Here is a 15,080-nt window from a genome sequence, read left to right as displayed (position 1 = left end):
AAAATGGGCTCTTCATATGCTGAAGATTAAAACTGGACCCACATCTTTCACCATGTACTAAACTAAACTTGAAATGGATCAAAGATCTAAATATTAAAACAGAAACATTATATCTGCTGGAAGATAAGATAGGTAAAACTCTTAAAGTCATCAGTATAAGCAAAGACTTCATAAATAAAACCCTGATTACATAGGATCTATTGCAAAGAATCAACAACTGGGATCTCATCTTATTAAAAAGCTTTTGTACAGCAAGAGAAACCCCCAACAGAATGAAGCGACACCCACAACATGAGAAAAAATGTTTTACAGCTGTTCCTTGAAAAAAAAAGAGTACTATCAAGAATATACAAAGAAATTTAAAAAGTCAGACCTCCAAAATTTAAAGACCCAATCCAAAAATGGGTGTCTGAGATGAACACACACTTCTCACATAAACAGGTACAAAGAGCAAATATATGAAAAAAATGTTCAACATCACTGGTCATTTGAGAGATGTAAATTAAAATAATACTGAGATTCCACCTCACCCCAGAAAGGACGCTATCAGCAAAAATTCAACCAATAATGAAAGCTGGAGGGACTGTGAGGAAAAAGGAACCCTTCTCCACTGTTGGTGGGAGTGTAGACTGGTGCAACCACTATAGAAATCACTGTGGAGATTCCTCAAAAAACTAGGAATTCGCAGAATTAAAACCATCATAGCACAGCGATATATATGTGCACCCATGTTTATAGCAGCAAAATTTGCAATAACTAGATCTTGGAAATAACCCAAATGCCCATCAACCAAGGAATGGATTTTAAAAAAAAAGATGTGGTCTACTACTCAGATGTGAGTAGTAGACGTGGACTACTACTCAGCTATATGGTGGTATAAACTGGAGACTTTTATAGGTAAATGGATGTAACTCTAGACCATACTCCTAAGTGAAATAAACCAAACACACATGTGTAAACATCATATTGTCTCCCTGGTGTGAGAAGCAGAAAGAGTAAGTAAGATTCCAAATGTACACTAGATATTGTAAAATGGGAAGAAACTTCAAAAGGAAAGAGAACCTGGGATGGGGGAATGGAGAAAGGGAAGGTAAAATCATATATTTATACATATGATATATATATATATATATATATATATATATGATAGTAATAGATACTAATAAGATACTAATTTCTCTCAGTTCATTGAAAAGAAAGGCTTGTGCTATTGTTTGGACAATTAAATGCCCATATCTTGTCCTCTGAGTAACTAATTTAAAGATAACAATATGCAATGTATTAACCATAGTTATCCTATTATCTTGTTTTGAAATTTTTCCTCTTTAAAGTAAAAAAAAAAAAAGAATTTGAAACAAAAGCCAACAGGATGCGGTTCAACAGCCTTAACATCCGAAGTCATTTCAGAAACAGAGGCACAACATTTAATTTAAATCATGCTTATCACACAGATGTCTGTGCAGATGTGTTGTCCACTTGCCCTGTTAAATTTTCAAGTGAGAATCTGCTGATACAAAGTGGTGACATTCCAAAGGAGTTTTCTGAGGAGCTGAGACAAGCGTTTTACACCCCTGTGAATCTAAATAGTTACTCTACTTGTGTGGGGAAAATATTCTTTCTGTCTTATTTCACATTCTAGGAAACTGTACTGGGACACCTCGAGCAGGACGTCCCCCACAGACTGGCTCTTGATAAACCAGAAGCTCTGACCCTGTGCTGAAACATGACACACAGAAGACTGTAGTGGAGGCAGGAGGCCCCACTAAATTACTGTACTCCTCAGACTGTAGCATCCAAGTGAAATACTAGGGGTTTAACATGGAGATTCCGACCACCCGCCTCCAGGGCAGCAGTAGGGCCTGAGACTCGACATTTCTAGGAGGCTCTGGAGCTGCTGACCCAAAGAGCCTCCTTGAGCCTCTGTTCTTCAGTGAGACGCCAGGGCTGCTATGCAACCATCTGGCTGTGTCATTCTGGGCTACTATGTCACTTAGTGCATTAATTTCCACCTCTGTATAACTAGGCAAGGGACAAAGGCTCGTACCAAATTCAGACTTGAAGCACTGTGCAAAGCTTAACAGGCTACTCAATCAACAGTCCCGAAAATTACTAAAGAACACCAGATAATTCTTCCCTTGAAACCAAAAAGTTGGGCTCACTGCTTCTGCTGTCGGCTTTCTGCTTGCTGGACACTCTGGCCTTATATCCTCCATGGGAGTGCAGCTCTGGCCCCTGCTCTCTGGCCAAACATGGTAGAGAACCTGCTGCCTTCTACACAGTCCCTTCTGAAGGCCCTGGACTGCAGTGCAAACCAGCACAATTTCCTTGGTAACTCCTCTTCCCCAGCCCACGTTGCAGTGTGTTAAATCATAGGGAGGAAAACAACAAAATTTCTCCATTACTTGAGTTCATAACTTACAGAATTTTCTCTTACATTTCACTTATGACTACCTGCTTATTTTACATATGACAAAAGTAAAGGCCAGTACAGTTAAATTATCCAATATCACAATTAAAATTAAGTGTGGAAACAGGAAAGGAAATCAAATGTTTAATTCCCAGTTTAGTGTGATTGCTTTTATTCCACATTGGAGGAAATTTTCCTAAACCTTTGTTTTTTTTGCCAAGTTCTTGCAAGTCACTGCAGCCACTCTTGGTTTTGTGGCAGTGGATGGTGGTGGTACCACTGGACCAGAGCAGCGCTGACCTGGAGGAGAGAGAGAGAAGCCACAGGAGCAGTGGAGAAACTTTCCTCATGGACAAAGAGGAAGGAACTGGAATAAAGCAGCATAATGTCATGTTAGCCTTCCAAAGCGTTTTCTTTCTCTTCAGAATGGTTTTAACAATGTGAAGTCTTTTGGATTTTTATAAAAATTGTAATCTTCAAGTCTTTCCCCTTGAAATATTTCTTAAAAATTTTAATTTCTCTGTGATGTATTCTAGTTTTCTGTATACAGTTCTTGTGAATTTTGTGGTGAAATTTATCACTATTTTATAGCTTAACACTCTTGTAACTGATGTGTTTTGTTTTCCTTAGTTACCATGAAGTGGGAGGAGAGTTGCTCTTCAATAAACATAAAAAATGCAGCATTAGCCTTACTAAGAGGTCACTCTTCCTTTGGTCCCTCCAAGCAGAATCAGGAGAGACTAACTGGAGTACTCACTAGGCCTACATATGTACTCCAGAGATGGTGGTATCTATTAACTCCATTTTAAACAGGATAGCTTTTTTGAAAGTATACCACCATACACAGGCCACACTAACTAGTGTTTGCCATGGTCACGAACAGCTTGGCTACAAGGCCCATGATGTCACACAGCTCAAGGAAGAAGGCTGTGAGCAGAAGGGCATGCCAAGCAGCGCGGTCTGGACCAAGAAGGAGGTGTTACACCCGAGAGGAGCCAGCCTGGATGCAGCCTGATTAGCTGTGAAAGAGCGGTCATGGGAACCAAGCAAAAAATGAATTATGGAGCAGTGTGAAGAAAAATGGGCTCAGGGCAGATTTATTATGCTCCATTTCCACTCTGCTTGCAGGCTGCACCGACTCTCAGGGGTACGGATTTACTCAAGACTGAAATTTTACATCCAGGGAGGCTCTCTCAAATAATCTAATTTGGTGAGATGAGAAAGTCATATCTCATGAAACCATCATCCCTTTCCTAAAGCCTATATAAAAGTTTACAGGCTGTGGAGGTGTCTAGCCATAGCATGAGCTCCTATTCTAGGCGATAGAGAGACTATGGATTTAAAGATGAAATTATTTTAATAAGAAATGGTACTGCTCAGTATGTGCAGTCTGTTCTTTACAACCCAAACTTCATAAATTTTTATAAGGTGTCTATTTATTGTCAGGCTCGGGAGCTGCTGTGTCGCTGTCGTTCACTCAAAGCTTTTTCAAATAAGGGAAGCTTGATCTGAGTGCGATACACTGTATGATATTAAGATGTACAAGCCCACGCCCACTTCCAGCATCTTCTCAGTAACAGTTATGCCCTCTATTTAAATGTTAGAATAAATATATCCCCAATTGCTCTGAAATGGGCTGCTCTTTGGGGCACTGTGGTTGTAGGAGCCAATGCCTCAGGAGGGAGGGATGTTGGCTGCCCTTCACGAATTCCAGATGGGGAGGAATGATGCTCAAGATCGCACAAGTACTCATGTCAAGGAAACGTGTGCAGGACCTATGTGCAGGAGCTTTTCCAGAGTTAAAGAAGAGAGGGGAAAAAGAGAAGTGACTGTTTCCAAATAACAACAGTTATCTCCCAAGTCCACCTTATATTTCAGGCCTAGGGATAAATGCTTCATGTCCTTGCACTTCTACGAGGCATATAATACTACACCCATTTTATAGAAGAGAAATCTTCTGCTTAGGGGACATTTGCAGTTTCCCAGGGCCACACAGCAGAGATTGGATCTGGACATTTTAGACCACAAGCAACAGTCTTTCCAAAGCCATGGCCCAAGATCTTCTGCTGTTGGCAACACACTGGCTTTTTGGTTATGTGGAGAATACTATGCAGGGGAAGAAGACTTCAGAATTTTTGTTGTTGTTGTTGGTTTTTTTTTTGGTGGTGCTGGGGATCAAACTCAGGGCCTTGTGCATGCAAGGCAAGAACTCTACCACTGAGCCACATCCCCAGCCCCTGGAAACTTTTGAAGGGAAAAGAGATCATGAATCACACAATTTAAAATCAAAAGAGCTTCTAAAAATCATCAGGAAGGCAACAGTGATGTGGTCACAAGACTAGTTTTGGGTACAGTGAATTAAGAGCAGGAGCAGTAAACAAGCTCATCCTACTACCTGTGATACAGAAGGCAACACGCCTAGTGGGAGACCCCAAGAAGAGGCTTTTTTTATCCTTTAATGTTAGAGAACTTTTTCTCTTTTGCCTCATTCTCTTCACAATCTTTCCCTCTTTCCCTGAAAAGGAACGGACAGGATAGGCCATTAGGATGTGACTGAGGTTGAGGAGGTAGGGTCAGGAAGAGAAAAAATGTATAGTCCTTATTTTAGATCCTTACCCTTGAGGATAAAGCTCACCCCACGTATTTCTTTTGGGTGAAGGTGCCAATAGGGAGAAGTAATAAAATATTTGGTCAACAATCCACTAACATTTATGATTCGCCAGACATTGGTATAGTCATTAACGTGATTAATATGTCAAGGTATCTGCTCTCAAGGAGCTTGTAGTCTAGTGGGAAAAACTGACACACAGAGATCATTACAATATAATACTGCAAGCACCATAAGTGATACATAGGAAAAGTGGTATGGGAACGTGAAAAAGTTACCAGGGAATTTAGCTCAGGAATGACTGGTGTACAGCACAACTTGTGAGAAGTCACCAAAGATGACCACAAAGCATGACTGTGTGAAAAGCAGGACACAAAGGCTGAATTCAAGCTAAGAGGATGTGATGGAACTCATGTCTTGTGACTGTGAAAGAAGACAAGGTTGTGGCACACAATAGGTGTTCCATAAGTATAATGTGCTTAAAAGCTGGAAAAAAGATAAAGGCTGGGGACAAAAAGGTAAAGCAATTGTTCCTTCATCTTTTAGGAAGTTCAGGGACACTTCCTCCCCATCTTTATTCTTGTATATGCTCCTCCTCTCCCTATAGTCACTCTGAATTATTTTATCAGTAATGTCAAGGTGCCGGGATTCCTCGTATGCTGTTCTGGTAGCTTGATCCATCCACGGCCTACATGTTGCTTGAGAGGGCAGGAAACTTGAAGGCAGCCATACTCTTATAGGACAACTGCATCATTAGAAAGTTCTTTCTCATACTGAGTTGAAATCTGCCTCCTTATAATACCACCCACTGAATCTGGCCATGCCTACTGGGTCCTCAAGAAATGAATCTATTTCCTTATCCACATGTCACTCTTTCAATGTTTGCAAGCAACTGCCCTGTCAGTCCAGAGCCTTCTCATCTGACACAGATGGTGAGGCACTTGCTTGGTCCTCTTGCTACAAGGTTGAGAAACAGCAGCCACAGGGAAGGGGAAGATCCATAAGGATTCTGCTTTGTGTCTTTTATCATGCTGGGTTGCGAAGAGTGGCCTCCAGCAGTGCTGAAATACTCACCCTAGCACACACTTCCTCCTGGTTAGGAGGCTCACCAGAGACCCAGGGGGCTATGGGAGAGACCCTTGGAGTGGTATGACCCTCTCAATAAGCACAGGATCCACAGACATTAAATCCATCTTGTGGAGGGCTCTGCAAACCTCTACCATAATTAGTGCTATGCAGCAGTTCAGATGTTAGAAAATAAACTCTCTTTGTGATTGCTAATTTGCATTTGGAGATTCATAAAGTCTGATACCATTATCTTCTATATGATGATTCCTTCCCCCATGGAATTGCTGGTTATACCATTTCCTGAGTAGGTGTACCTTTCTGCCAACTGCTCACTTGACCAGCCCCTGCTCCCTCAGTACCCACTGAGCCTTTCCTTACAGTTGAGAAAAAAGGCTGCATCTATGAGGGCTGATTCACCTATGAGGCTGAAGGCAGGGTTCAAACATAATATGTCCCTATTATAACATCTTCCTATAATGAGGCGCTCACACACCGTCATCCCTTATGCCACCCATCCCTCGATCACTCTTGCAGATTTTATATAACAAAGTGCTAGTTAACAAAATGAAACTCTATGGCTGGATTTTAAAATAATGATCAGAGTTAGAGCTGTTTATGACATACTGTTTAATAATTTTGATGTTGTTTTGTTCATCACTTTATATAGCAACATAAACTCCACAATTTGCATTTAAAAAGGGTCTGTGCAACACGGACCTTAAGGACTCAGAAGAACTGTTAGACAGAGCGAACAAAATTTCCTGCTATAATTCTTCATAATTTAGAAACAAGATCTCCACCATCAAATATTTATAAAGATCAGGTTACCTTTCATCCATATCAGCCAAGAGTACATGACAGTGTTTCCCAGTGCAATACGAGAGGAAGACAACAGACGGGGGAACCTGCGAAATTCTTGACAAATTTAAACCTTGCTTATGTAAGCGCTGCACAGTGAGCAAGGAAGACTTTAAGGATTTGAAAGGGGACAGGAGCCGTGTGAATGTGCACCATAACATCTGTACATTTGGCACATTCAGCTCAGCTGTACTTGGCAACTATGAAAAAGGAAGACGGGAAGAGGACTGTAGAGAAAGGAGCCTGTGTTGTCCACCATAAAATCACGACGCCAGGACCACCGGCTGTTTCCACAATGCAGAGAAGGGAGAAGCCTGGAGACAGAAGAGGGAAGACACGGTGCTGGTCGTAGTGGTCCCCGCGCTATCTGTAAGGCCACTGTAGTTGATGTGGTTAGCAAAACCCTGGAGTTTTCTGAAAGCAAGTTATGAAAGCAAAGGTGAAACGCCATAGTGTGCTGGTCAGGAGACACCACCCAGGTGTTATCGTTATCACTATCAGCCAGAAAAAAAGGCTGTTTACAGGAAATGACTTCCTATCTCCTCCTTTCAGATTTAGTGACGTTAGGTTTGGACCCAGGAAACTACATATCACAAATGAGTTCACAGAGACACAGGGGCAGGTGGCCCATCAGCCACACTGCTGTGGAGAACCATGGTGGAATTAAACCTATGGGTAAAGGCCAGGGAGTGGTCAAGGAGGGATCTCAGCCTGGTCCTGCAGAATTTGCACACCGGTGGCTCTTGGAGCAATTGAAGGAAGGAGTGACATGTGGCGTAGGGAAACTGAACTCGGCATATTTTACTGGACTTTACCAAGAACCTCAAGTAATTCTATTTGTTGATCCCAGATGAGAAGCAGTGCCGGTGTTCAAGTGTGGTCTGGGTTCTATCTCATACCTGGTGCATTTGCAACTTTACTGTCATTGGGATCAGAAATATCCTCCAATGGCCCAGTCTCTTAAAGGCTTGGTTCCCTATCTGTGGCTTGATAATAGAATCTCTATGAGGTGGGGTCCAGCGGGAAGAAGTTAGATCACTGTGGGAATGCCCTTGAAGGGGACATTGGTACCTGAGCTCCTTCTTCTCTTTCGCTGCTATAAGGTGAGCAGCTTTGTTCTACCCCATGTTCCCACAGTGATGCTCTGTCATGGCAACGTCCCAAAAACAACGGAGCCAACTAACCATGGCCTAAACTTCTGAAAACATAAGGCAAAATAAATCTCTCCTATCTTTACACTGTTTATCTCAGGTATTTTGTCACAGTGACAGCAAACTAACACAATCTTTAGGGAGGAGTACCAAGAACATGCATTCTGAGCAAGCTCAAATGCTTAAAGTCTAAGAATTATCACGCCAAGGATGCCTTTAGAACTAGACTGGTGACCACAAGCATTGAAATGTGCCCATGAGGTATGAGTATTAACAATTAAACTTTATAATGTACATTTTTGGCTATCTCTGTGAGGATTGTAGGGATCAAGAACTGTGTTATGTATGTTATGTGCATTAGCTTTTTTTTTTCTGTAAGAGTCTTGTGAAAGTTTCTTTCATTGTCTCTTAGACTTGGAAAATTATGACAAAGTGAAGTATCAAAATTAAGGGCATCAGAGAATCCATATAATTTCCACCAGAAGCTTAAATGCTAGTGTAAATATCAATAAATGTTTTTACAATTATTTGTAATGTTTATTTTCCTAGGCTCAAATTGTAAATATTCTAAATCTTCCCGATCTCATGTTTCTAATTTATGCATGAAGATTTTGCACAAAGGTCACCTTTAATTCTAAAAACACAATGATTTAATGGTTATCTTTGACTGAGCGGTTGTCATTTCTATAACTATATCAAATTTTTCACACATAATAGCAATTGATTAAGCCTAGGAAGAAATAAAATCTAACTGGAAACCAACAGTCTAGGTCTGTAGGATATAAAAACTTACTTACCAGAGTATCTATCAGCCTGACCACTTTAACTAACATGCATCAAAAATCACAGCTCTGTGTAGAATTTTACACAATTTTAACAACAGTGTATGGAAGCAAAGATTCAGAAGAATTAAGTCATTATTTTTCACAATGGTCTCTATTGTAACTAAATGGCACTCTTTAACATTTCATCATATCTTTCTAACTGTGCTATTAAAAAGTACACATCACACTGTGGAGAGTAAACATCAGGCTGTTAGTGACGATTTAACTGAAAAATATTCTTCCTGATCAAAAAAATAATGTAAAAATGACAGCTGTTATTCTTAGAGGAAAAGGTAAGAAGCAGTACTAAATGCAGTTATTTCACATGCAAAAGAAGTCGGCACAGCTATCCCTCATAATCATGATTGGTACCTTTGCCAAATCCACTGGAATTAAAGAACACACTCTATTTATTTTCAGATATGTGAAGAAAAAAATGAGATATGGGCTCTCAGTTAATATTGGTTATGTCCCTTTATCTGATCATTTTTTTGCGATATAATGATAACATAATAGGATAATGGCTATTTCAGAATCTCAGTCAAGAGAAGAAAATGTTGATTAGCTTTACCCTGCAGAAGATAGGATATCTCTGTATATGCTTTATTTTAAATTCCATTTCCCATTATAAACTCGGAAATGTAAACGCTTTGCACATTCATATTTATTACCAAAATAAAATGCTCTCTTAGGTCCATGAATTTCAATCCTTTTTATTTGTTGATGATAGAACTGTCTTTATGAAAGGGCTAAGTCATTTATCATAAAGTAGGTATGAAAGCCTGGTCATCTTTTTGTATCAGTTTATGGGTATTTTTAATCCATCTCTGCTATTTATGAGATCATAGAGTTGATGTGGCACCAAATGAATCAAAACAAAAGGGTGATTGCTTTTTATTAGTATATATGCCTTCTGTACTTTTGCTTTTAGCCACTTCTGAGAATATGCTCATAAATTTCTTTTCAAACTAGTTTTACTTTACAGACTCTCTTGAAGCTAAACAAGGAGTAAGGACAGTGCTAACCCTAATCAATTCAGGGAGTTTAAGCTGAGACAGTGTGCTCACCATGGCAGACAGCGGCTGTCCTTCCTGGATGGACCACAGTGTGCGAGATCTCCTGCAAGGGCTCCACGGACGGCATCTCTGGTACTCTCCACCACAACCACATCAACCCAGGCCAGAGATGCAGAAACCAAGGCCCAGAGCATATAAGTGACTTCCCCAAGCTCTCAGAGCTGATGAGTGGAAAACATCAGGGTTTGGCTCAAAAGGGTGCTGTATTCTTAGCTACCACCCAGCGCTGCCTTTACAGAAAAGGTGTAGTCCTCCACCCAGACGGGAGGTTAGAATCATTTGGGGAGGTTTATAAAAATATTGACAAATTAAACCATCACCTACAGACAGGTAATATTGTATTTTTGAAGGCTCCTAAAGTGATTTTAATGTCAATCCAGGGGTGAAAACAACCGAATTAAAAGAAACTAAGGAATAGCCGTTTTCCTAAGGAACAGGAATCTTTCTCCGCTTAGTGCTAGAACAACAGTGAAAGTTCAAGTTGTTTATCTGGAACAGGAATGTGACAGAACACCAGACGGGGGCAGCTACCAGCCCTGGCAGCATCTGAGGAGGCTCAGTTCCTCCTCCCAGCCTGCTCCTGCCCCACGTGAAGCTCCCACACTGCGTGCTGGCACTGTAGCAGCCTGGGTAAGCTATGTCACCAACACCCGCCACCAACGGGGGCTGCAGGAGCCTGGAAAGAACCAGTTTCATTGGAGTCTCACACTAGCAGGAAAGGCAGAACGGGGGTTTGAGGCTCCTGCACCCTATTTCAGGACTCCTTTCCTTGAAAAATGCTGGAAGCCGCAGGAGAACAGGTGGGGCAGAGAGTCAGCCAAGGCACCTGAAGAGAATTTCAGGAGCCAGAGAGCAAAGACAAAAAGAAAAAATGGTATCAAAGCACAGCGAGAAAGAACAGCCACAATCTGAAGGAAGGAGAAAATAAGATGGAAGGTATCAGAAAGCCGTGGAACTGGCCGGAGAAGAAGCTATTGGGGAGAACCAGCAATGGCAATAATGTAGCCGTAAAATAATCGGGAAATCCATGGGAATAACCAAAGTTTCCATTCAGCCGTGGGACGCAGGTCCAGGCCTCAAGCACTTTCAAAACAGAACGTAGTACTGAAGCAACACTACTCACAGGAAAATGGCCAGGCAGAGAGGCAGGGGCTGCGAAAACCCCCAAGCTTGTTAAGCACCATCTACTACCTTGCTGCTCAAAGTAGGGTCCAAGGATCATCTATACCATTCTTACCTGGGAGTTATTAGAAATGCAGAATCTTGGGCCTCATCAAGGCCTACTCAACCAGAATCTGCATTTTAATAAGATTTCCTAATGATTTATGTGCATCTCGAAGTTTGAGAAGTACTGGTCCTACTATAGGAACCAAACCAACATGTTAATTTTTTTGAAAAAGCAGTTACTACATAAGTTGGGGCTGGCGAAGCAGGTAGAACTTAGCCCCTTTGTTAATGCTCCCTGATATGACAGGACCTGTGCCTGCAGGTACTTAGAGAAAGGAATGTTTGAAGTTAGGCAAGTGGGGTGCAAGGCCCTTAGGGAAGAATGCAGAAGCACAGAAGCTGTAAAGAAGACTTTGACTCATGCTACAAAAAGAAGTCAGGCAGATGTAACAGGGTTTGCAGGAGCAAAAGCTGGAGTTCACAGGGAGATCAAGAATCACGTGCTGATTGCCTTGACGCTCTGACTAGTACAGAGGGCTGTAGGGAAGCGAAAGGCCCGGGTCCAGCATATGCACAGACAGGGCTCAGAGACCTGCTGTGTGTCCAGGTAGCACTGCCTTCAGCATCGGGCAGCATCAGCCTGACTCAAGGAGAATCCTGAAGTGGGATCACAGGGCCCCACTTCAAACACGTAAGACTGTATTTCAGAAGTGGCTCCCAACATTAAAAAATAAAATTTGAAATTGGCCACTGAGCGAACACACAGGTCATCTTTACTATTAGTACCCACAGATGTGTTCGGCATGCAGCGGGCATGCAGATATGTTCACCACGCTGATAAATGAGTGAACGGATCAATGAGTGAGATCCAAGTAAAACTTAGGAAACTACTTCGGGGCTGGACTGCAGAGTCTTGACTGTTAGATTCCTGGGTCATTCGGTACGACACCAGGGAAAGTTTTTCTTTAGCCAGTTACTGAGCTTGGCTATGGCTTAGGAAACTTATTCTGCAAAAACCAAGGGTGAAAAGGTCTAGAAACAGAAGAAACTGGAGATGACAAACTACGCAGGAGGTCACTGAGGTTGTGCGGAGACAGAGATGGTAATGTGACAAAACAGTCAGTGAAGGGATAGAAAGATGAAAAAATGACATCATGAGGCGCTGTGGAGATGGATTCAGGAATTGGACATGGAAAGCACAGGTATTAGGGAGATCCTGCGGGAGGAGGAGGGAAATGAGAATTGACACAGTCAACCCCGTTCATTTTGAAGACACACTACAGTTTAGATTTTGAAGGTAGATGTTAGGCACGTGAGAACAATAAAACACCATCCCTTAGGTGGTTCAAAATGTAAATATGGACTTTGGGAGGGAGAGCAAAGCTAGGATGTCACTTTAGAAAGAAATAATGTAGCACCAGGAAAAAAAAAGTCACGTTAGGAAGAAAAAAAGACAATGAATAAAAAGTAAGGCACAAAAGAGCAAAAGAAGATTTTAAAGTAGAGCCAAGAGAACTCCCTAAAATGAAGGAAGAGGGTGAAAATAAGAGAAACAGACTATTCTGAGACCTAGGAAGAATAGATATAGAACTAGGAGAGGTGAAAAAAATAGAGACAATGGTCTACAAAGGGTGTGTGTGTGTGTGTGTGTCTGTGTGTGTGCAGGACTTATAAAACTAGAAGAAAAGGAACTGCAGCGGAAACTGGGGCAGATCAAGAATCATTGTTCTTTAGGTCTCTGAAGACAAGACCTTAGAGGAACAGAAGAAAGCCAATTTCACTCTTTATTTCTGTGAACTAAACTTTTCATGAATGAAGCAGTCGATCCAGTGAGAAGTTAGCTAATTGCTCGTGTTTTTACATATAAATTGTTGGCACTAAAAATCAAGCAATCACATCTTCTAACTCAGCCAGAAGGCAAAATTCCAAGGTCGCGGGCTGATCAGGAGAAGACGGCATTCCAGGAACCGAAGAGTCTGGTCTTTTTCATGGTGCTCAATTCCACACAGCATCGTACTACGTAGACATTTCACCTTTTGGGGTTGTTTTCAAGGGAACATTTCCCTCAGAGTAAGGACACCTGCCTGACACAAACAGCGCCAAAATGCCTGATTTACTTTGATAGAGCATCATAGAATAGGCACACTCGCTAAGGTTGTCCTCCTACGGTAGACAGGTCCCGCTAACCAGCTCTGTTCGAGTGATAAGCGCTAATCATAATTTCTTCTCCGGTTTGACCAAAGAACAAACAACAGCTCCACTGGTCTCCTTTCTACCTCGGTTCAAGAAGCCTATATCAAATTCATTGTTTTCTTTCTGCTCTGTGAATCTGGGTACTGTTAAAATGCCACAAAGTACTAACGTTATTTTTCTGAAAACAGATGATTTTATTTTTTCTTAATACAGATGAACTAATTAAGCATCTCTAAAAAAGATCATTACTTGTGTAATATCAAACAACTACATGAGGCATTTCATGAAAAACACCGATGACACCAGGATGATTCTCAGCAGGACTGTAATGTTTGCTTTGTTAGAAGAATTCACCTTTCCCAAAGCATTTTACTACAAATGCATACAAGAAAGGTCAAGGAGACCTACAAGAACAGGTATTTGATTTGTGGTTTTCATCCTAAACTTCCTCAAATCACCTTTGAAAATGGGTAAAAATGTAAATTATAAATCCACAAATATGTGATTTATGGGAATATAGGATCTGAACAACCAATGCTTTGACCAAATAAACCCCTCTGTCCCCTAAACATCTCAAGCAGTAAAACTTGCAACGCAGTGTTCTGCATTCCAAAGGCACCTATCTATCACAGGATGGGCAGCACATACGCAACAGACATACGACATCAAGATGCCACTGAGACTCTGAAAAATTGCTAAAGTCAGACCCTGAAACGTTTAAGAGAGGTCTTTCCAGTCACAACGGCTAACTTCATGTAAGATGCAGCTTATTGACTTCTTCAAAAGCTTTCTTCTTAATTTGCTATAACTGCACTTCCCACAGCTCCAGCCCCGCAGCTTCAGGCCAGATCTGGCAACACAAACGTGCTGTCCCCTGTACGTGAGTGCTGGCATCTTTCGCTACATTTTGCCAAAGTTTGGCTTCTCCTTGGTGTGATGCTCCTCAGGAAAGCAGAGCCCAGAGAACTGCAAACCTCGTCTCTACAGGAAAATGAGGACGAAGCAAGCTGTTTCTCAGTCCAAGGAACTCTGGAGAGCGGTTTATTACTGCTCCGGGGATTTGGTAAACCCTTTCCTTGAAGGACCCCCAGCACTCGCCATCCAGGGTCCCCATCACACCGTCCTCGGGGCGTGAGCTAGCAGCGGGGAAGGTCCCGCTGCCAGCTCTCCTGCTCCCCGCGCCCCCGCACCGAGCGGCGGCGGCAGATGGTCCCCTCCCCTTCTCCTCGTCCCTTCCGCAGTCCCACGGCGCCTCCCACCCCGCGCTGACACCTTCGCCAGCGCCTGGTACCGAGGCTGCCCTTCAGGGCTCCCAACAAGTGCAAACTTCGGGGACCTCACTGTCCCCACCTCACCCCTCTTCCTCTGCAGAACTCTCCCGGGACACCGGGCGTCCACTGCTCGCCTCCTCCTACACCTCGGTACCAATCATGAAAAGGGCAACACCAGACCCCAAACTTCCCAGTGGCAGAGGTGCTGCGGTTAACCACAGCGGGGCACCCTCCTTGTCCTCTCCCCCTCTCCATCCTCCCCGCCCGTCCTTGAGAAGGGGAGCCCAGCCTGGGGTCTCTTCTGCTCCGGTGGCTTCCACGACTTACATTTTAACTCCAGGGACTCCCCGCCTCCGCGTCCTGGGGAGCGGCGCCCGGGCGCCCTCCTCCACAAGTGGGACTGCGGGACAAAGTGCAAACTCTATCGGGAGGGGCTCCCAGCCCTTCCCCGGGCGGC

At 42.6% G+C, this 15,080-nt stretch overlaps 1 protein-coding gene across 1 annotated transcript in view; it reads right to left on the bottom strand.

Moving 5' to 3' along the window:
- Positions 1-15,080, bottom strand: part of Znf385b (zinc finger protein 385B) — a 386,454-nt gene extending 371,374 nt beyond the window's left edge. The window contains exon 1 of the mRNA XM_005373358.2: positions 14,951-15,080. The gene's annotated coding sequence lies outside the window, so the exon portion shown is untranslated. The remainder of the gene's footprint in view (positions 1-14,950) is intronic.

Source organism: Chinchilla lanigera, unplaced genomic scaffold (assembly GCF_000276665.1).
Source record: "Chinchilla lanigera isolate Chin_1 unplaced genomic scaffold, ChiLan1.0 scaffold00002, whole genome shotgun sequence".
Taxonomy (NCBI): Eukaryota; Metazoa; Chordata; class Mammalia; order Rodentia; family Chinchillidae; genus Chinchilla; species Chinchilla lanigera.
The sequence above is the reverse complement of the archived record's forward strand: the minus strand, read 5'-3'. Positions and strand labels throughout refer to the sequence as shown.